Below are 22,853 nucleotides of genomic sequence, written 5' to 3'. Positions count from 1 at the left end.
TACTGGAGATTGTTGTCACGTACACAACCAGTGCTTGCCAGAAGTTCCTTCAGTATTGCTTTGTAGGTCTCTTGGCAGCATCCCTGCCCAGTTTTCTTGTCTTTTTCATCAATTCTGCAAGGATGTCCAGTCAAAGGTTTCCTCTCCAGTCCAGCTGGTGAATCTGGGAATTTTGAGGCAATGTTACAACTGTCTCATGTACACGGACAACCCTCTCCTCCTCCTCCAAACAGGATCAAATATATGTGAGAGATGCAACTATTTAGCCAAACTGGAGGCTGAGCTCTCTCATCTCAAAACTGGTGTAACCAGTCAGGAGGAGAAGGTAACCTCATACAACACAATTCCAGTATCACATAGTCCCACCACATCAGCGAACTAAACACATAAATACACAAAAACATACTCTGAGGCTCTAAATAAAAATCTACCTAAGCAACAAGAGACCTCCAAAGCAGACATCCAAGCAAATGCTACCTTAAAACAAAACACGCACAACACATAGCCCACAAAGTCAGTGTGCAAAAGCAGCCACAGCCCTTAAGGCTGAATAACACACCTGATACTCTTGTAATAGGTGACTATTGTCAGACACTGACGTCCCGCTCACCAGGCTGAATAAAGAGAAGGTCACAGTGAGCTGCCTGTCGGGTGCTAGGATCTGCCACATAACGCAAGCACTCAGGTCACTCCAAAGCAAATACAAATATGACTCCGGTCATTGCACATGCTGGTGTGAATGACCTGAGACGTACCTCACTGGACTACATGAAAAGAGACATAGAGGAGCTCTCTGATCATGTAGCCCAGGCTGGTATGACCCTGACCTTGAGCAGCATCTTGCCCTCACCTAGAATGATGCCACAGTACAAAGACAAAATGATCGATTTTAACAATTGGCTAAAATTTTGGTGTCATTCAAAGTGGATCCAGTGTCTGTCAGCCTGGGATGACATGCTCTGCAAGCCACATTGCTTCGCTAGGGATGGCTTGCACCTGTCACCACTGGGCTTTTGGATATTGGCAAAGGCTCTTGCCACCCCCATAGTGCCTTTTTTAGGCAAGGCTCAAAAGTCAAACCCACCACCATAGACAGCACAAGGAACAAGAAACTAAGGGTAATGCTGCTTAACGCCAGAAGTCTTAACCTCAAGATGCATGCACTCGAAGCTCTCCTCAGTATGGAGAACATAGATATCTGTGCAGTGACAGAAACCTGGTTCAAGGCTCCAGAGAGCACCCCAGCACTACCAGGCTATACCTCATATCATGCTTTTTGGCCCCAAAAACCAGACCGAACCACAAAAGGAGGGGGAGTTTCCATATTTATCAAGGATATCCACACCTCCAGGTTAGTGGCATTGCACGAAGTATCGGGGACCATCCATGTGCAACTAACAGTGGGCAAGACTGCTTTTCAGTTTATAGCATCCTACAGACCACCCTCTCAAAGTCAGGAATCCCACTCTGCTTTCCTGAAAACATTGGAGAACATGAAGATCTCTCCGAACACCATTATATTGGGCGACTTCAACTACCCAAACATTGACTGGGAGCACTACTCAAGCCCCAGCACCTTTAGCCCAAAGGTTCCTGGAAATTATAAACTCAAATGCTATGGAACAACTAGTCGCCGCTCCCACAAGAGGGGACAACATACTAGACCTGATCATTACCAACATGGGAACTTTATGCTCCACACCAGAAGTATATCCCTCATTGGTAAGATCAGACCATAAATTAATTTCACTGGTTGTCCACCTCCAGACCCCAGCCCAGAAAACCACAGTGAAAAACTTCTCAAAAGCGGACTTCTCACTTCTCAAAACCAAAGTGGAATCCTTCAAGGCCCCAGGGCCAGTGGAAACTACGGCCCAAACTGCAGAATCCTATATAAACGCATTCTACGGACATCTCCAGGAATGCATGGATCATGCTATCCCAAACAAAGCCCAAGACCCAATCATCCAAAGGCAGGTGTCCAGTCTGGTGGACCCCTGCCATAAATAAACTGTACAACAGAAGGAGGAAGCTACTACATGACAGAGCAAAATCCCTAATAGGGAAGGCTTCTCTGATCAGTACTAGCAAAAAATTACGATCCCTCCTAAAATCTTCCAAGGCCAGCTTCGAGAGAAAAATTGCACAAGACACCAAAGACAATCATAAGGCTGTTTTCAGTTGTTAGGAACCTGGGATGCAACTCCCGGACTTGCTCTGAGTTGATTCTAAACGACAAAAAATACACTGAACCCACAGACATCGCCAATATCCTGGCAGACAGGTTCAGTGCAAACTTCTCCACCCCCCCCCCCAAAAGAGCAAGTATCTATCCCAGCAGAGGGCTGCCCCCTAAACATCTCTGATGCTCAGGTGAAGGCTGTCCTCTCCAAAGCAAAAAAACACTGCTTCCATGGGACCAGATGGCGTCCCAGGTTGCGTCCTACATGGAACAACAAGAGGAACTAATCCCTCAAATAAAACAGCTATACAATCTCAGCCTTCACTACAGGATATGTGCCCACAGAATGGCGTACAGCAACAGTGGTCCCACTCCACAAAGGTGGAGCCTCTACGGATCGCCCCATAAGCCTGACCTAGCTTAGTCTGCAAGGCTATGGAGAGGATTATCATGGAGCTCATAAACAAAGCCCTTGGGGACCTACAGACAATAGATCCTACCCAGTTTGGCTTTGTCAAGGGCAGATCCTGCCTTTTGAACCTGGTTAACTTTTTCGAAACTGTCACCAAAGCCATAGATGAAGGGAAGGTAGTCCACACAGCCTATCTGGACCTTGCAAAGGCATTTGATACAATACCCCACTCTGGCATCATAGATAAGCTATCCAGCTTAAATATAAGCCCCTGTGTCACAAGATGGGTTGCAAACTGGCTCAAAGACAGAACCCACAGAGTGAGAGTTGCTGGAGCCATGTCCGACCCGAAACCGGTCACAAGTGGTGTCCCACAGGGTTCTGTCCTGGGATCACTCTTGTTTGGTATATACTTTTCCGAGGTACAGGCAAATGTGGGAGGACTATGGCTCACCAAGTTCGCAGACTACTGCAAACTGGGCGCCATAATCGACACTCCAGCTGACAAACATCCTTCAAAAAGGTCTCACAGAGACAGATAACTGATGCCAGTGCCATGGTTTAAAGCTAAATGCCAAAAAATGTATAGTCATACCCTTTGGCAAAAACAATGTGCCCACAAATTACCACATAGGCGGAAACCCATTAAGTACAGAGAAAGTTATTAGGGACCTGGGGACCCAAGTTGATGGCAATCTCTCCTTTGAAAACCACATTGCCAAAGTGGTTAGAAAGACCTTCTACATAGCCCACCTCATCATGAAGGGTTTCACATCTAGATCAAGAGAGGTAATCGTGCCCCTTTATTCATCCCTCATCAGGCCCATCATAGAATACAGTGCCCCTTTTGGGATGTACCTTACCCGACACCTGCAGCAATTAGAAAGACCCCAAAAGTATCTCACCAAGAGGATCAAGGGTCTCAAACAGATGCCATATGCTGCTCTGTTAAAAAAAAACTCCAGCTCTACTCGGTTGCATACCGCCTACTTCGAGGCGATCTATGCCTGACATACAAAGCTATGTCAAATCCAGAATTAATGGACACGCTCCACCTCAGTAAATCTAAATCCCTTAGAGCCACACGCTCGAGGGACTTTAACATCAGCACAGAAATAAATAGAACTTGCTTGGAGGGACAGGTTCATAACCCAGAGGCTCCCTTCGCTCTGGAATAGAATTCCAGTTCATGTGAGGCAGAGCACCTCACTGAATCTCTTCAAGAAGAATCTCGATAGGTGGATGGGGCATCGTAGGTTTGTCCCAGGGATTACTCCTGTGTCACTATTCGACAGAGGCGCAGTAAACTAAACCTTAAAGGGCACAGTATACTCAAATCAAGGGGTGGCGTAAGCCATACAGAATCGGGCTAGGCTTACAATTGCCCCAGGGCAGATAGCCTAGTATGAACCTTTGCAATGTCACTATTGTCCCATATTTTCTCCACTTTTTTGATGACCGTCTTCACTGTGTGGCATGGTGTTTTTTTTTTTTTTTTTACCCTTCTCTTGACTGCCTTTCAACAATGAGATCCCTTCGATGCTTTGTAAGCTCTCTGCAAACTATGGCTTTTGTTATAGCAGTTATTGTTAGGAAAATCCTACTAGGATAGCTGAACTTTATTTGGGGTTAATCAGAGTCTCTTTCTTTAATTGATAGCGGGTGTGTACCCAAGACTGAATGCTGTAATTAAATCAAAAGGTGCTTCAAGTATTTTAAGGGTGTGAACACTTATGCAACTAGTTTATTGTACATTTTTATTATATTTCTTCCCCTAACAGATTTGTTTGCTTTTCAATTGAATTGTACAGGTTACAGGTCACATTAAAGGTGGGAAAAGTTTTGAAATGATTGATTTATTGTGGTATCAGAACTGTATATTCTAACTGCAAGAGCCGTGATGGACTGTAGTTGTGGCAAAGGAGTCTTTGTTGTGAATTGTTTTAGGAACAGGATGTCCATGCTAATATTGCATGATGTGCTTTGTGCAGTAAGACTTCAGAATATTTTGCTTTTCATTTTACCGTATTTACTTTAAAGGGTTGATGAGCTGATCCTACGTACCCTTTCTAAGTTACTTGGAACAGAGCTACAGATGCACAATCTGAAGAACTTTGCTGTTTTACACAGTTACTCAGGGGCTCAAGATTAATGTTCGACATTCACTAATTTGCTATTGGTGGTACTAAATTACTTAGACTTGCTACTGTAGAGGTGAGTAGGCTTGGGATTGTACAATGGAAACTAGGTAGAAGGCTGAAGCTGAGATTTAAAATGCATATGTTGTACATGGGGGGGGGGGGGTACATAGGTTTTATTTGAGTGGGAGGCCCAGCTTGGTATAGCTCATCTTACAATGAAAGCCCTTTCACCCAGGGAGAACCACTCCAGATTACAAGTAATGGTGCCAAAAGTATGGAGGTGGAGTATATGGAATTCCATAAATTAAAATGGAATTGTAGTAAAATAATGCAAACAGTAGTAAATTACTACTTAGTCAAGCACAGTAGTGGCAGTGCTTGGAAAACATCTTGATAGAGTGTAGATAAATATGTAATGCACAGCTGTGTACAGAGATGAAAAGCAACATAGCTGAGCATCGATACAAAATAGGACTAGAGCAGTCAAGTAATGAGCCAGTCCTGTGACACACACAGGGATAGAAACATGACTGCTTCCAAGATGATGTGGGTTTTAGTAGCAGTCTGAACAGTAGAAAAGCTGTCTGGGTGGGGAAAAAGTCGAAGTGAAACTTATCCAGAATGTAAGGAGGTCCTCCACCTGGTGGAGGCCCAGAGATATGTGCAAACCAGTAAGTATGTTGGCCACCAATGTCACATTATTAATAATTGTTCTACTTCAGGTAAGGAGATGATGCTTACAGAGGTGCATTGCCGTAAGTGCTTGTAAATGCAAGGGCAACTTGCAGCACTACAACACCATTAGTAAATGCTCCTGATTTTTGCCAACAGGAAGCTCTGTCTGTAGGTCTTCTCTTTTCGTGGTAGGAGTTTCCCCAACAGCAAAGTTATGACATCCTTAGCGTGATCCTCCAAGGCTACTGAGAAAACAAGGTACCATAGCTGAGAAGGCCAGTGTCAAGAGTAAACCCTTAAGAACAGGACTTTAAATCCCTGTTGCTGCATCTGGTGACTGCAGCTGTTTGGTGGGAATGAGGCCTTATCCTTTGCAGCCTGTAAAAGTGCTCACAATTAATAGCCTAATTGAATGATGTAGCATTGGCATATGGAGGGAACTACTTTTAAACACCTGGTTCATCTAGCAAAAGGTCACTTAAGTGGCAAAGGCTGTTATCAGGTTTGCTAATTGCAACAATGCTTTAAATAGCCAATTACCTTAAGACTTTTTTAATAAAAGTACCCTAGATGCCTTAAAATTTTCATCTCTCTGTGCCTGGTTCTGTGTAAGCCATTTCAAATTCCCATGTTTTGTGTTTTTTCTTTTGGGGATGAGATGTGCTCTATACTTGGTTGCATTATGAGCTGCTTTGCTTCATTATGCAATGTCTTCATATTACCTTTCTAGGTAACCAACTACAGTCTTCTCCCAGCAGATCATATTGCATATCTTTGACACGGTCACTTCTAGTACAAACCTGTTTGTTTTTTTTTTTTTCCTCGTGCTCCTTAAACTGCCTCTTATTTACTTCAGTTTGCCACTACTTTGCATCCTCCATATTGTACCTAATATTTTACCCAAGTCACCTGTGCTACCCAACATCATTTAATATTTCATCCATGCTTGTACATCTCATACTTTTAAACCAAAATGATTTTGTAAGGAATCTAAACAAAACAGTTTACACTGTTTTGCATTTTATATCTTTGACAAAGCTCTCTGCTGATAGAACACCCTTTTGCCTACAGTGCAGGTAGGTGTACTTGATTGTATTCAGAGGCAGGAATAGTTATAAGCAAGGCAACTATACATAACCCACTCCTGCTTTTTAAGTATTCATGCACGGACCATAGCTGACAACTTAACACAGTTCCTAACACACACCTTCCCTTACAAGATGCATACAACCTTCTAAGGTTTTAGTTTGATAAGCGGACCCGTTTCTCTTCCATGCTACAGCTTTGTAACACTAGTAATGGGTAACTGTCCTCAGTACCATCCCTTCCTCTTAAAATTCAGCTCTTACCAACCTGACCTCATGTAAATACTACCAGACCGCCACCATTAGGACTTCACTTCAACATGCTGCTCCCTCCCTCCCTGATGCATCAACATTGGCTGCAGGTGACAGACACTTGTGGTGAGAACTAACCTTAAGGGCTGTATAGCCAAGGCTAGCACTCAAGGTTTCTTGACTTTTTGAAGTTCTAGTACAGAATGCTTTTAAGTAACCACATACACAGGTTTCTTTAAAGTAATGCAAAAAGCTAGAAAAGAATCCTTTTAATTTTAGGAATGCTGCAATAACTTCAGTAAGTAGTAAAACAGGAGTGCCGTTAACATCTTGACCAAGCACTGAAAGTCTGAATCTGTACAAGTCTTTTCAAGCAGAGATGTTGCACCCTTCTCTATGTATCTGTAGGTAATGAAAATGGCATCCTTTTGGAAGAGCACATAGAATTTTAAGCTTAATACTCTTCAGTGCAGCTGTCTGATTTTAAGTAATGTTTAGGATTAGCACAAAGTATGGGCAAAGCCAGAAATGTGGGGACAAATTGCCAAAACAATCAGGGACTGCTTTAAGTATTGCTGTTAAATTTTAGACTGATTGTGGATTTTGCTTTAGCATGCATTTTCTAAAGGATATGAAATCTGTGGTGCAAATGTTTGTTCAGTGACTTCAGTCTGCAATGATTTGTTTAAACACATTTTATGAGGAACAGACCCAAAAAATGTTTCAAAAAAATCCAGACCACCTGCAAAAACTAGAAGGCTGAGGGGTAGAATTCTGGGAATATTTTATAGAAACTCACTATTATATTTTCAAACAGAATTTAAAGATATAATTTGTTTTAAACACATGGGGGAGGGGTAAGGAAATATGCTGCCATCCGAAGAGAAGGTGAGCAAAGATCAACCAAATGTTGGTCTGAGATGATATCAAAGCTAAAGTTGTAGCAACATCAACCACCTGCTTACAGGAAAACTTGCATGAAATGCCATCTGGGTCTGTCTGTTATTGCAGGAAAACTCAAGTCTCTTCTTGCTGTTTGTCTAATTCCATTCACCTTCCTCAACATTAACATCTGAGACAGTATATCAACACTGCTTCAGTAGAAGATCATCTCTTTTTCACAACCACAAGAGTAATGTAACCTAGAACAAAAGTATCTTGTAGAACAAACACACCTATTTTGAATCCAGAGTATGATAATGTGAAGACTTCTTTTTTTTTTTAATTCCTCCTTGATTTAGACTAAAGTCCCTTGCCCTTGGTAGTTGGCTTCTCTGTCCTTGCCCAGTAGCTTTTAGTTTATTTCCACACAGTAAAATCAGCCATTCACCGGTAGTAAACGCCTTGCTGTCTTTGACTGCACACTGTTACAAACTTCACATATTTAACACTGGGAATAGCACTAACATGAGCTATTGTGTGAGTGCACCTGTTCACTGTTGTCTGTTTAAAATTACAGACACTAAACCATCCACAGTAAACGACTGCCAGCAATATGTACTACTCAAAGACAATATCTACACCAACCCATCAAACGCCTACAAAGAAGCTGAGACATCATAACTGTAAGTAATAAAGTTCATTGGAAAACAAAGACCTCTTGAAAAGCTGTCTTCTTTCAGAAGTCTTGCTTGCTCTTTAGCCACATTTCTTGTAATGGTAAAATCATCATAATGGCAATAACGTTTGACTGGACAATTGAGTAGCTAACACTTTCCTGTGTCCCTCCGTGGGAGGGAAATACTTTGACTTAATTTCTGTGTTTCCAGTACTATTTTTACTATTTCATTTTGGGGTACACCTGCACTAAATGGAACATTCACATGCACATTCCTTTTATAACCAAGTGTTTTGGAAACTTACACCAATTAGTACTACACTTTGACAGTGTTTTTTTCATTCGTGAAAAACTGAATTGTAAATTGGTCGTAATGTAATTCTCCTTCATCTCAGATATGACCACATCAGGAAGTGGCACCATTTTGGGAAGCAGACAGTAACGCTGAGAAGTGCCTATCTTCACAATGGCACATTATAGCAAGAGTGCTCCTCCAAGGTTTAAGCAGTTATTTCCTACTGATGCATCAAGACGTCAGATATTGCTTGTTCATATCTGCATTAATTCCAAAATCATGCTAAAGTATCAGAATATTTCTTCTTAAAGCATACATGACTGCAGACACAATTGTAGTGATGTTTGACCTCTGTTTAATGCATCTATAGAGACTGAACATTTGTGTAATGTTTATTTTGTATTGTAGTAACTCACATTTTCTAAATATCTCAACGTTCAGCTAACAGAACTGCATAGCCTCATATGAGTTGTATTTAAAAAAAACTTGCTGGCAATATGTGTCTTGCTTGAATGGTTACTGAGATTATAAGCTATTTATATAGTATTACAGGATTAATATTCACTGCCATTATTTTGGCTTATAAAATCAGTTTAAAACCTCAAACTGAATGCCACTAATTAGTTTGCCATTCAGTTTTCTAGTAAGAGTTTACAGAGAGATGAGTATTTGAACTGTAAGGTTATAACTTCATTTTGTTTCCCCAAAGGCTCAAGCCACAACCACTGTGAATTAAAAGTACTCAACTCAAAACGGCTTTGCTGGAGGGAATTAAAGGGATACCCACTCCAAATTACACAAGTCTGTTTTATATATATCGGCCTCCTCCATAGTCCATGTCTTGCACAGTCTTTCATAACATTCTCCTTGGGATTTTTTAAAAATAGTGACCTTGGGGAAACTTCAATGTCACTAGGTCAAACGATACACTAAGAGGTTGATGGGTATAATTTGCATAAGAAATCTGGGTAAAGCCCAATAAAATGGGGGGGGGGGTGAAGGATTTGAAGTCTGAAATACAAATGTATTTCGTCATTTAGTCACTTCAATCCTTGGATTATCCCAGTATTTTGCTAGAAAGCCACACATTTTAAGGAAGAGACCAAAAATATGAGCTGAAAATCTGGAGAGGTGTGATGCAAATAAACACTGTTTTCAAACATTTAGGACAAGATCAATGTGGTAAGCAAGCAACAAGACCAGTCTCAATGTCGACAGCCAACAAGACCAGTCTCAATGTCAAATAGTCCCTGTATTTGAGCATTTATACTATTGACCGTAAAACAGTTGCCTTCAAACTCATACCTATCAACTGTACAGATTTTCACACAATGTCCAGATTTTTGCCTCATATTTTTGGTCAACATTAAAGTTGTTTTTCTGGCAAATTGGTAAGAAAATCATTTAAAGATTGAAGTTTAGAAAATGTAATGGACACCTGCTTTTCAGACTTCATACCCTTCAGAAAATTCATGTTAATGCACAACCTGTGCTATCAACTTTCTAAATTTTGTAAGGGCATATTTAGTGTCTCTAGTTTTGGGCCTTTGTCCCACTTTTATGTATGGCTTTGTCCAGATTTCTTGCTCTGAAGTTGAGAGGTATGTTCAAAATCAAAGTGCTACTAAACAGCTTAATTGGCCCTCTCTTCAATTTAATTTGTCGAGTCTTTTCTGAAAGTTAATGCATATAAAGTAACAACCACAAAAGACTGGTCTGTATAGCTTGCTTAACAATGTAAACACTATAGCAACAGTTCAATTCTTTTGTGCAAACCTAGAAGTAGTTCCTAGTAGAAAACCTTCATTTTTTTTTTTTTTTTTTAACTGATTTTAATTAAATTCTTGCATTGTAGACAATGGCATATTCATTTTCATTTTTTATGAATTATAAAGGTTTTCTTTTTAACAATTATTCACTCTGTTACACTGCTCAGTTCCTGTCTTCTGAATCTAGTCTCCCCTTTCTTTCTGATGTAGGTACTGTTCGCACAAATTCCATTTAATATGTAGTTTGTACATCCTCTCTTGTAAAGATCTGCCTCCAATTCATTTAGTCTTCTTTACAGTGTTCAGTACTTCAGTTATACTTTTACCAGGAAATAGAAATTTAAAATCGAAATAATGTAATGCTTTGGTAGTCAATAGCATTATGTTTAGTAAGGCTTTAACATGCCTGGGCAATTCAGATCTTCTGTACCAGCTCAAAAAAAAAACATTTTTCTTTTACAGCTGTTTACTCCTCCAATATTTCTGACGGAGTACCCTGCAGGGAATTTATAAACTAATCTGCTTGTTGCATTAACGATTGTCTGTCCCATCACACCTCCCAGCATTTTTTCTCTGCCTGAGGAAATATTCTCCAAGGTCTGCTTGGGGTATGGAAATGCCTATGAACACTTCTAGCAATAGTCCTAAACATTCTGGACTTTGTGTACTTGGGAGCTAAACAAATGTCCCCATATCTTTGTGTGTGTGGGGTTTGTCAGATGATGGATGTTTTGGAAACTTGTGGTACATTGGGGTTAGGGGAATTTATTGGGGTTAGGGGAATTTACCCTTTTCCCCACTGTAGAGTGATCCCGGAATTGGTATATAGTGTGTGTTTGTGTGTGTGGGGGGGGCTTGCTCCTTGGAAAAAAAACAGATTTTGGTTTTGTTCTAGTTTTCAGAAACTCAAACTATGGTCATGAGCATATGAACTTCGAGTTTCTGAAAACTCTATATTCTGACATCCGATTATTTATCGTACAGTATTTATATGCTCTACTTATCCCTTTTTAACAGCAACTTCTGTTCTAGAAGAATTTTTAAATGGAGTCTAAAACTGTTTGTTTAGCTCTCCACTATCTTTGTCAGTCTGTGGTAGGGAAGGCTGAGGGCAACCTCTAACCTTAGTTCGAATTTCTGCTTTGCTTCATCCCAGGCTTGCATCTACCTCTATTTGCTCTCGAGCTTCCTCTTGCCTATTTTTGTATACCCTGCTTGCAGTCATTCCTATTGGTGTATCTCCTTAATTCATTCATGTGCTGGCTTGGTTTGTACCCTATTTCTGCGCCCCACCCCCATTAAATCGTCATTCTTTTCCACTTTGATTCACAAACTTTTGTTTTGTTGTGCATGGGAGCCTTAATTGGATAGTTCTAAAGCATCACATAAGTTCTATAATCCTAAACCAACTTGTTCTTTGGAAGAATTGCCTTAAATCGCTTCTTGCCCTCCTTCCTCTCCACTCTCTTATGATCCACTGGGATCTCTAGACCAACTCTCTACACCAGTTGTATTCACAAGTGAGAGCAAAAGCACAATTCTCTCTGCTGTGAAAGTAGTGTCCTGTAGTCAAAGCCACATTCTTGATCATTTAATGTAAATGGAGTACACTGCAGAGCAGGATACTGAAAGCTGAAACCATCCTGCAGTAGCAGTAAATAGCTGAAATTGTAAATTTACTGCTCAAGTGTCTGGCAGTGCTTAATAGCTTATATGTGAAGTATGAGCCACTGATGGGAGACTTTTTTGAGTTAAGTTATATGGCAGCACTCGGTAAGCTGGTATTAAGTGGAATGCAACCCACTGAGCCCGTGTTAAGTATTCTGATTATTGTGCTCTCAACAGGAGAGGGCTGAAAGGGGGGAGCATATATGCAAAATCTGGCCCTGCATGTCTGTGTGCACAATGCTGACTGAAAGCCAAGGAACATCCTTGCTCACTTCACACACATTGAAAAGGCTTGCATTCTCTTAGAGCACTTTGCAGACAGCCATCCACTGGAGAGCTTGTGTGCAGGTAGTAACCTTGCTAGTTAGTGGTAATCATGGCACACTTGAGGGACTATTGTCATGCAGTGCTGTGGGCAGACATGCCTGAATTCATCGGGCAGAAGCTGCACATGCCAAATATGGATAGTGGAGGTAACACATCACTTGCAGTGTTTAGAACCACTTTTAACATGTTGCCTACAAAGCCTTCCTTGTAAAGTAGCTGGGGTGGAAACTCCTGACTGCAACCTTACTGGCCTCTCTCTTGTTTTGAAGTGAGTAATTCACTGTAGGTGCCTACAAACAGTATCTGAAAGTGCATAGGAGATGTTGAGTAAGAAACAATGAGATGGCTACACCCGTTTAAGCAAAACAGCTCTGTCTCTCATGCATGCACACACATACTATGTGGTCCTAAAGTTTGTAAAAAAAGCTTCAAATAATTGCCTTCTTACTGTTCCACAACTGTCCATTTTTGGTTAATTTTGGAAATCCTGATGCAGCCAACCTCTGAAATATTTAACCGTTAACTTCTTTCTAATATTTTTAGCATGAAATTTTTCCAGTCTAAATTTCAGTCTGTCATGTGACTTGTATGATAAGAACATGCACAAAACAACAGTTGTATCCTTGTTCCAGCATGGTGTTGCTATGTCTACATTCATTAAATGCATTTTTCAGCTCACATGCTCTTTTAAAGAATATTTGCTTTGAAGGATTTCATGTCCATCTTGCTACAAAAGTAGGAACCAGAGAAGGCAGAATTGTCCCTTTAAGTATAATGTAACTGCTCTGTAAGCTTTTACATAAAAACTCCTATGACTTTTTGCAGTTCTGTACAGTAGTCTTTGGTCTTTCGTATGCAAATCTTTTCAGCTCAAAAAAACAGTGCTCATGTTCAGTAGTTTTTAAAAGCTAAGGATGCAATCCGTGAAGTAACTTGAAACGCTGATAAGAATTGTATTAAACTGTACAAGGTATTCTCCCAACTACTCTAGTTTTGATTTTTATTTGAAGAAACTAGTTCACGCTGAGTCACTTGTGAAGATGAGATTGCTTTTTACTCGCCACTAATAAAATTAATGCAGAAGCTGTGTTGCGTTATGTGCATGTAATGTGTGTGTGTGTGTGTGTGTGTGTGTGTGTGTGTGTTTTTTTTTTTTTTTTTTTAACATTACTGGTCATAATGAGACAAACCTATATAAATTACTATGCAGGTAAGCAGTGTTATGAGATGAAAGAGAGATTTAGATCTGTGCGCACATTTAGGTTCATAGATTAATACTAAGCTAACTGCCCTTGTGAGCCATTTTAAACCTAGTCAGTTATCCCTTGTGAGACTCAAAACCCTGCACCTTGTGTTTGTAAGGCAAACACCTTAACCATTAGGCCACCCTCCTAACCGAGCAGCCAGATTTATTTTTAAGAGCTTTGTTGCATTTCTGTTGACTCTCGTATATCCTGTGCAGTTAATGTAATGCAAGACGGTGTAGTTTCCAGTAAATACTGTAGCATGTGAAGGGGTTGGGGGGGATAAAGCTTTTCATGAAAAACAAATTGCTTTTCACTCAACATTTTGGAATGCTTTGTACTTAATTCATCCTATTAATATTTACAGGGAGTCTGTAGTCAGTCTGTTGCAAAGATAAATACACCCTATGTAGTATTTGGCCTCTGCTAGGACAAGACCTTCTAGATGCCACCCCTGCCAGGATTGGAAGAGTTGGATGTTTGGGTGGGGATCAGTTTGAAGATCCTGCAGTCTCTGTCTATATAGCTGCCTTAGGAATTGCATGCATAGGGGCATCTCAAGGCATGAGCGACCTCCAATACAGTGGCACATCACTTAAGCTGTGCAAGACTGCTTATGCTACAGCACACGGGTGTCGTCAGTGTAGCTAAACAAGCTGCCTGCCTTCTGCTAGGATGGGCAAGCCATTGATCACACAATGCCATCCTCCATTACTGTATCCATCCTATCCTGTTAATTGACCATGGATCATCAGGGGTACAGTCGGGCCATCATGCCCAATGAGGATGGATTACAGAGGGTAGCTTCTTCAGCAGAATCTTACATTTGATATTGATTTTTGAAGTGGAATGAATGTGGACATAACTGCTGTGAGGGTAGGCTGAAAGGGAAGGAAGTAAATTGTTTGAGAATGGGGAAAAGCTGAGATGAGTTTTGAATGGCCCTGTTGAAACGGAATTGTTGGACCAAAGCATGTATTTCTTTGGTTCCAGTAGTAGTTTTAATTTGTCGAGTACCATTATGGGTTGGTGTGCAGTTGTAAAACAGTTGACTACATGACCCTCTTGAAAATTAGTTTTGGCTACAGTGGAGAGAGGGTTAGCTTGTAATATCAAGGGTCATTATTAGAACCATGGGGAGCTCATCAGAAGATGAGTAGGCACTAGATTATGTAGATCTTTAGGGAACCATGGGGAGCTCATCAGAAGATGAGTAGGCACTAGATTATGTAGATCTTTAGGGAACTGATTAAAGGCCGATACACTGTGTGTAAACTATGTATGTATTTCAGACTGTTAATGCTGTTCATGGGCATTTCTGGGTAAAGTTGTGCCTATAAACGAGTGGCCTAGTAGACTTGAATACTAGTTTTATTAGCGGTGGATTATCCAGTGAATTCCTATGGTGCCTTTGCTTGATCTTAACCTGCATTAGGAGGCGGCTTGTAAGCTATCCTAACCCTTCTGTGGTCCCAAACAAAAATTTTTCCTTTCTCATGTTTGTTACGTGCTTCTCAGTACAGTAGCGAGTTGATTATCCAAACTAATCAAACTTACATTAAACTGGATAAAAAAACTTAATTTTTTTTTCTGCACTCAGGAATACAAGTCCAGTGAACAATAAAGAATATTTTTTTACACACAAGCAGGCTTAAAGTTCAAAAAATGTGCACAAGTTAATAATGTATAACGTTTACATAATTGGACTTTGACTTTATTTTTATACCCGAAAACTTTGGAAGACTGGGTTTAGATAATTGATGTTTCGGATAAGCGACTCTCTACTGTAGTACTGTTTGTTTCAAGTGCCAAGTTTATTTATCTCCACAATTCTACACTGTCTTAAGAACATCACAATTTGTTCCACTGTCTTGTTTAGTATGTGCAAAATTGCAGTTTGTGCATGTGGCCTTGTGACTGCTTTTGTTTTCCTAGAGTCATTACGGATCAGTAAAATAACATTTAAAACTTGTATGTACTGTTGCAGTAATTGCATTGATATGTCTTAGTGTGGCTTTAAAATGGTGGTTGGATTCAGTGCAGTGAACAGCATAAGGTAAACTCTCAAAGCTAACTTGGTTTATACTGTGTGCAGACCATTAGTTTAGTTATTAGTACAGTGGAGAGTTGATTATCCAAAATGTTTTATCTGAACGCAGCCTTTCAAAGACTTTGGGTAGGAAAAATCATATTCTGAATATGTAAATGTTATACTTTGCTTGTGCATGTTTTTTGAGCTTGTAGCCCAACTGTGAGAGAAATTCCTTTATCATATACTGAAATCACTGAATGGTTGAAAGGTATATTGCCTGCATGCAGAAAAAAGATTTTGTAAGTTTTTTTAATCCAGCTCAATTATTTGATTATCCAAGCTACTGTAGGTCCCAATTTGGATAATTGCTTCTGTACTGTATGGTTTAGGCTATAAGATGCCAATGGGCTTTATCATGCAGCTTATTCTGTAGCTGCATTACTGAGGTAGTCACAACTGGCTTTTCCCGGTTAGGGGTCGCCACAGCGGAACTCTGGTCCGCTCATGATTGGCAGTGGATTTTTACGGCGCCGAGTTGCCAGCCCAACCTTCAATGAAGGCATGCCCATTCACACTCACCTACCTGCGTCTTTAATGTCACTCGACTGAGGGGAGGACATGCAGACTCCACACAGAGGGTGCTCTAGCTGAGAATCTAGCGGGAGAACCTCTTGCTGTGAAGCAACAATGCTAACCGCTGCACCACCGCGGCTCAGTCATAACCACTCCACTGCTTCTGGATAACCCCTGAAGAGAAGGATTTGTCGGAGAGGGATTTGTCAAGTAGGTCTTGACTGACTGTTTATCTCATACCATGTCAGTGTAACTTACCCGCATATATGACCTAATGAATTGTACTTGCACAAACAAAATGGAAGGCTTGGATGCAAGTGGTAGGGGGTGGGGATAAGTTTTCCAAAGACCTTTGTGCAGAATCTACTATCACCTTAAACATTATCCCTGAAGAATAGCCTCAGTTTAGTTTAGTTATAGCTAAATTGCTTCACCATGTTTGACACGGTACAGTATGCAGTTACCACCTAGTGAAATGGGGAAAGGTAAAAGAATAAAATCTGAACAGCTCTGTAGTAGTGCATCTGTGTAGTACAGACCACATGCATGGGTCTGTCTGCTTTTGTAAATATTTGAAAAATAAGAGTATCCATTTTTAACTTTCACACACCACTGGCTCCTTGTAGTTTGCTGTAATTGTATATGGAGATGCCTTGTTAAGAAAAGTAACTGAGATGTGTCTTTGAAAAGTTTTCCATTGTACTAGGTATGAAATCATGAAAATGGAGATGCATTTTAAAGGAATATGGCATAGCACATCAGAAACCTCATGTCATGAAATTTTGAAGTGGTATAGCTGAACAAGTGTGTAACAAGGGGTATAGGCAAGTCTAAGAAATTTAAAGTATATTTGTACCCATGAATGATTTACATACAGTTACTGAGTTGAATAACAGCCTTGTATATATGGAGTGATTTGGGTATAAAATGGCTTGTCTAAAAGCACAACAAAAGCTAATTTTATTAATTTGATAAGTGGTTCTATTATCTCAATAGTGGGACTGTTAGGCAAGGTGTTTTTGGTAAGCTATATGGTAGGCTCTCGTTAGTGGCAGGGTTAGGATTGGCAGGTGAGAGGTTGTACAGCCCCCAACCCTGCAGAACACATCTGAGTTAACCATAGCCCACAGCCTTACATGTTACTCTTATCAAAAACCCTTTCACAACAGTGTAACTACCAAAGATGGTCATGCACACGGCTTGAGAGAGTTTTTGCTAACCCTGATCCAGAAACACTTGAATGCATGATTGTGTGCACACACTACTAAATCTGTGCCACTACATAGCCTTTATTCTAACCGTAACCAGCAAACCTCACTTGCTTGCAAGCATATTTTACATCCCAAAAGAACTCTAGGTGAACAAATGTTTAATACTTCCTGAAGCTGACAAATTAAACCTTTTGATTTTAGAGTAACAGCAGTAGTCTGCCTGAGATGTGCATTTGACAGGCTATACTGCAACCTATACAAGAGCCAAATTTATATGACTAGAAACCTGGGAAGCTTATTGAAATTGGTTTAGAAAATCGTTTCTGTGCTTCATAGTATTTGTTGAGGGGAGGAGCAGTTGGGAGTATTTATCAAGAGGCTCCCAAGAGTCTTCCTTGATGAGAAGCTAGAGGAGGACTGTAGGTATGTAACATGCAAGGTGATTTTTGGAAGTACTATGCATTATCTGGATTAATGCATACCTACCTAATAGAATGCATTGCATTTCAGAAGGAGCCTGATGCATTCTAACCCCCGTTTTTTAAAGTTTGAGTGGCTCCAGAAGTTTTATTCAAAAAATCCTTCACAAAGCAGGAACATTGGATAAAAATGATGGGGAGTTGTAGATGTGCATCAAGAGTCATAGGCTCACCGGTACTTGGTGAGCTATTTCTCTGTGAAGATCTTAAGAAGGTCCAGCCCTACATTTCCAAAGTAGCTGAGCCCTTTCGGAACTGCCTGTATGCAAAATAGGAGGATGAACAAGGATACATTGGGACTTTTAAAATTTTTCACCTAGCCTTAAGGGATGGCGGTACTAAACCTGCGGTGAATTGGGAGTTACTAATCCATTTACTCACTTTCAGTTGAGCAGAGTAAGAGAAGTACTTCTGTTTTATGTGGAGTGAAAGACTGTACCAAAGAAAGTATTGTCTGTGGTACAAAGCTATCCTTCCAGCATGTTCTGTGGCGTAAAGACTGACTTTACCTCTTATTTCTCCAGACATTGAACTGCATCCATAGCAGATGTGATTTTTATGCATGAAGGAACATTTCCCACTTGTAGCTGATAACCTGGGTAAAGTCATCAGAGCACTTGCCCACTTGGTACTGAGCATTACGTTGCAGACATCTGTGTTCGGTTTCAGCTTCCCTTCCAGAAAGCTATTAAAGTTTTCAGACTTTCAAAAAAAAATTTATTTAAAGGCTTTCCCTCTCATCTGACTATCAAGCCTACCATTGATGTGATATGTCTGAGGGGCATGGGTCCTCTTTTAGGCTATCATGAGGGTGCTTTGTGCTCTTGCTGGCATTCCAGTAAGGAGGGAATTTTTTCATTTATAGTCTTAACCCTGCCACTAGCAGTGACATGGGCATTTCCATCTTTGCCAATGCTTCTTTGTCCATGCAAGCATGCATGTGCTGACAAGGGCTACTGTAACTGGTTTGGGTGGCCAAAGCCCACATCTTTCCTTTTACTGGTTGCTTACATAATGATACTGGTTGCTTACATAATGACACTTCTGCTGTCCAGCTGAAGCCCTTTTATTGGAGCAGTAATATGATTTAGGTGGGAACTATTGCTCCCAGCCCACCCCAGGATGAGCATGCTTAAATTCTGCCTGTGCTGTCAAGCAGTTTAATCTAACTTGGGTTGCCTGGTCTGTAGTCAGTTTTTTTTCCTCTACACCACTGGCACAAGCATTGGGACTTTTTTGAATGAGAATTAGCAGAATAGTTAGACTTGTAATCGGTAGGGTTAAAGGTAAAACTGGGACTTTCAACATCTTGCAAGCAGTTACTAAGACTTTATCAGTTTGGCAAAAGCTAGGGGATGGAGAAGGTAATTTTGTACTATTAAGGTGAAACATTTTAGTGAATAAATCTTTATTCAAATCTATTTAAATTCACCAATTTGATTCTTTGGCTTGCAGGTTCCAATAGTGAAAAACAGGAAGGACTGCTGATGCAGGTTGGATAGTAAAAAGTAGGCAAATGTTTAGGGGCAATTTTGAAAAAAGTGTACTAAGAGGAGAGGCTTTAATTTCCTCCTTTCTGAGGAGGAGAAACCAGTCTTTCAAGACTTGGGATGACCAAGTTGAAGCGAGTAGTATTTGGTGATTCTGAGCGAATTTACTAATGAGAAATTGTAGCAGATCTGTGGAGTAAAAAGATGGCTAAGGGGAATACTCCAGGCTCAGATGGTATACTGAAAGAGATGATCAAATATAGCTTCCTAAAGCAAGGCACATGTTTGTGTCTTTTGGCTTTTCCCGGTTAGGGGTTGCCACAGCAGAACTCCTGTTTAGGAGTCACCACAGCGGAACTCTGGTCTGCTAATGATTGGCAGTAGAATTTTACATGCAGAGTTGCCAGCCCTGACGCACAACCTTCAACGAAGGTACGGCATTCACACATGTCTACACACAGAAGACGCTCTAGCTGAGAATTGAACAGGACAACGTCTTGCTGTGAGGTGACAACGCTATCGCAGCACCACCACTGCAGGCACATACTTCTCTAATTTGTGCAGGGGGTTCCCTTCAATACAGTAAAGTGATTTTTGGTAGTTGCACAGTAAAAGGGGAAAATGCTGTTGGTGGAATTATGTACACAAACTTCAGTACTTCAGACTATAAGATTTTACAGCCATCTTAGCAAACTGACTTTTTGTATCTGTCCTCCCTAGTTCACCTTGATCCAGCTGTATTTGTGATAGGATAGAGGTACAGCCCAATAAATACATTTTATTTAAACTATTCATTTTTATTGAATTCTCACTTATGACGGGCAGTTGTACATTCATGAAAACAAAAACAGTATTAACATTTTAAGTTGCAAACATTATATATTCCTTACAGTTTTCAATATTGTCCATTCTGTCAGTCCAACATTACATAAATGGTTCAATTCCTACCTTCTCATAAAATTCGTTCCTCCTCCAAAACGGTATTCCCATTTTTCTATGTAATTTGCTCTTGCCCTTTTCTACAGGTTCCACTTGCAGTTTTAATCTCTTACTATATTCACTACTTCTAATATGGATATTTCACTTTCTAGTAAATGTTTTTTGCAGCCACCAGAATTAAACTCTGCTAGGCATTACTATGTCTAGACTATTCCATTTCTGTATCGCAGCTCAAAAATAATTTCCTTGGTTACTTCAACTTTCTTAGCCAGTATTTCTCTGAGTAGCCTGTAGAGAAAGTTTAAAGTCTGCCAACTCCATACACTGCTAAAAGATGTTCCCATTTACCCTTTTCTCCCATTACACTTCCAGCATTTGCAAACTACCAGAGGAAGAAGTCTAGTCTGTTGGGTTATAAAAATACTTGCGCAAACTCTTCCAGACTTTGCTTATTTTGAAGCAATACATATATCCTCCCATTTATTTATGAATTGTTTATCTTCCAGGCCTTTCTAACAACCTCTGATTTGTATAGTTATCATGCAATATTTTGTATGCTTTACTAATTATCCCTTAATGCCAGCTTCTGTTCTAGATTCTACTAAACTCAGTGCTGATCTTTCACTTAGGATCCCCCCTATCTTTGTCTATACTCTGATACAAGTCCTTGATGGGGAAGGCAGACTCTTGTCTGCAGTCCAAATGAATTCTTGGCCTGTTTCCATTCTGTTACCTTTCTCCCTCTAATTTGCTCCCAGTACCTTGTTTCCTTTGCCAGTTTTCTCCAGTAAATTCCAGCAGCCACCCTTGCCTATTTTGTACCCCTAACTGCAGTCATCACCTGTCTGCAGAACTTTTTCTCCATTCCCATGTTAGCTTAGTACTTTCTGCTACTTTATAAATACAAATCTGTATGGTTATTGTTCTCCTTGAGGATCTGTGTGCAAAGTTGAAATCCCTCCATATTTCCTGAGAACCCCTCCCAGTTTCATCATCCCTTTCCCCTTTGAATTGTTAGTTAAGGCTCCTATACACAACACAAGCAGAAAGCTATGTAGCTCTGAAATGCCCCATTCAGATCCGGTAATCCCAAACTAACTTGTTCTGTTGGAAGGATCAACTTTGTCCCACTTGACTGTTCCCTCAGATAAAATACTGCAACACTTTAACTGCCATCTACAACTTCTGTTCTGGTTGATTAAAATATGCATGACCTGTCCTGCTTATAAAACTAAACAGAATAACACTTTCAACACTTTATTTATCTTTCTGTCCATAAAACGGAGCTTCCAGTTTCTCAGTTTTTGTATTTTTTATTCTCTCCCCACATATGCTTAGTTGCCATAGTGGATTTAACCCATACTCCTAAGTACTTCCATTTTATCATGTCCCCATAAATATGGGTATTGCTGAACCAATTCATGTGTGGTTACATAGTTTATAGCGATTGCCTTTGTTTCATCTTAATTTTGTATCTTGAAAGGACTCGAAAATGTCTTGAGTGCGTTTCCAAACGCAGACCTGTCCCTTTCTGTTTTTATCAGGTAGAAACTAATTTTTGTAAGTAAAGCCAACTTTTCTTGATTACCATGCCAATTATATGTGAATTTATACGTCCCTTATCTTTGTGTTTAGAACCACTGGCATAGCAGAAAGAGGATACCCCTGCCTGGTTCCTAAGCTCAAATAAACCTTGGAGAGGACCCCCCCCACTTAAATTTTTGCCTCTGATCCCTCCTAAATCACCCTTACTAGAGACTGCAAATGGTTTCATTGCTGTACTCCTAAAATCCTAGCCTACTCTGATGCTTTTTGTGCATCAGGACCACCATCAACAGTGGCATTTTTCCTGCATCCAGTTTTCTACTGGATCATTGTTTTGTTGTTCTTGTCAAATGTTTGCCTTCCACCAAAAAACCCATATTGATCTTAATCAATTTTTGGCATCACCTATGCTAGTCTTTTTGCCATTATAGACCAACACTTAATTCATGGTTTGGAATCTAAATGGGTGTATATGCAGGTGGATCTAACATGTCTTTTCCATCTAGCTATTTACAGCCACTACAGCTTTCTTCCAGGATGTTGATGCTTCTCCTCCTCCTTTTAAAATACTGTTAAACAAAACTTTCCAGATCTTTATCCCGTTCTTTCTCCTAGCCTCCAAACTTCACAAGAATGCCATCTATACCAGGAGATGTTCCTGTAGATTGGCTATACGTCACCATGTTTCTCATCTTCTCCTATGAGCCTTCTCTACCTCTAACCTTGGCATATTTAATTCCTGCATAACCTTTCATTTTGTACTTTTTTCTTTATTTCAGCATTTCTCTGATTTTTGTTATGTAGATTTTCATAAAATTTCTGAAGTTTTTAAGACTGCTACAGGATCTCTTGTTTTCCTTGTAGGCTCCCTAAGATTGGCAACAGCCCTTTCTCCTTTGTTGCCTGAGACATTGTGCTAAAATCTTTTGTGTTCTGGAGTTATTTTAATGTCCTGTATATTATTGAGGTAGTCTTA

The 22,853-nt window shown here is 40.2% G+C and overlaps 1 protein-coding gene across 2 annotated transcripts in view; it reads left to right on the top strand.

Annotated features, from left to right (window-relative positions):
• Positions 1-22,853, top strand: part of ELOVL1 (ELOVL fatty acid elongase 1) — a 1,026,911-nt gene that overhangs the window by 10,904 nt on the left and 993,154 nt on the right. The window contains exon 2 of one of the 2 annotated variants that reach the window (XM_044085410.1): positions 8,207-8,312. The exons of the other annotated variant lie outside the window; for it this stretch is intronic. The gene's annotated coding sequence lies outside the window, so the exon portion shown is untranslated. The remainder of the gene's footprint in view (positions 1-8,206; positions 8,313-22,853) is intronic. 2 annotated transcript variants of the gene reach the window in all.

The sequence above is a fragment of the Protopterus annectens genome, chromosome 10.part0 (assembly GCF_019279795.1).
Source record: "Protopterus annectens isolate FY-2018-M chromosome 10.part0, PAN1.0, whole genome shotgun sequence".
NCBI classification, from domain to species: Eukaryota; Metazoa; Chordata; order Ceratodontiformes; family Protopteridae; genus Protopterus; species Protopterus annectens.
This window is presented reverse-complemented; position numbering and strand designations above follow the sequence as displayed.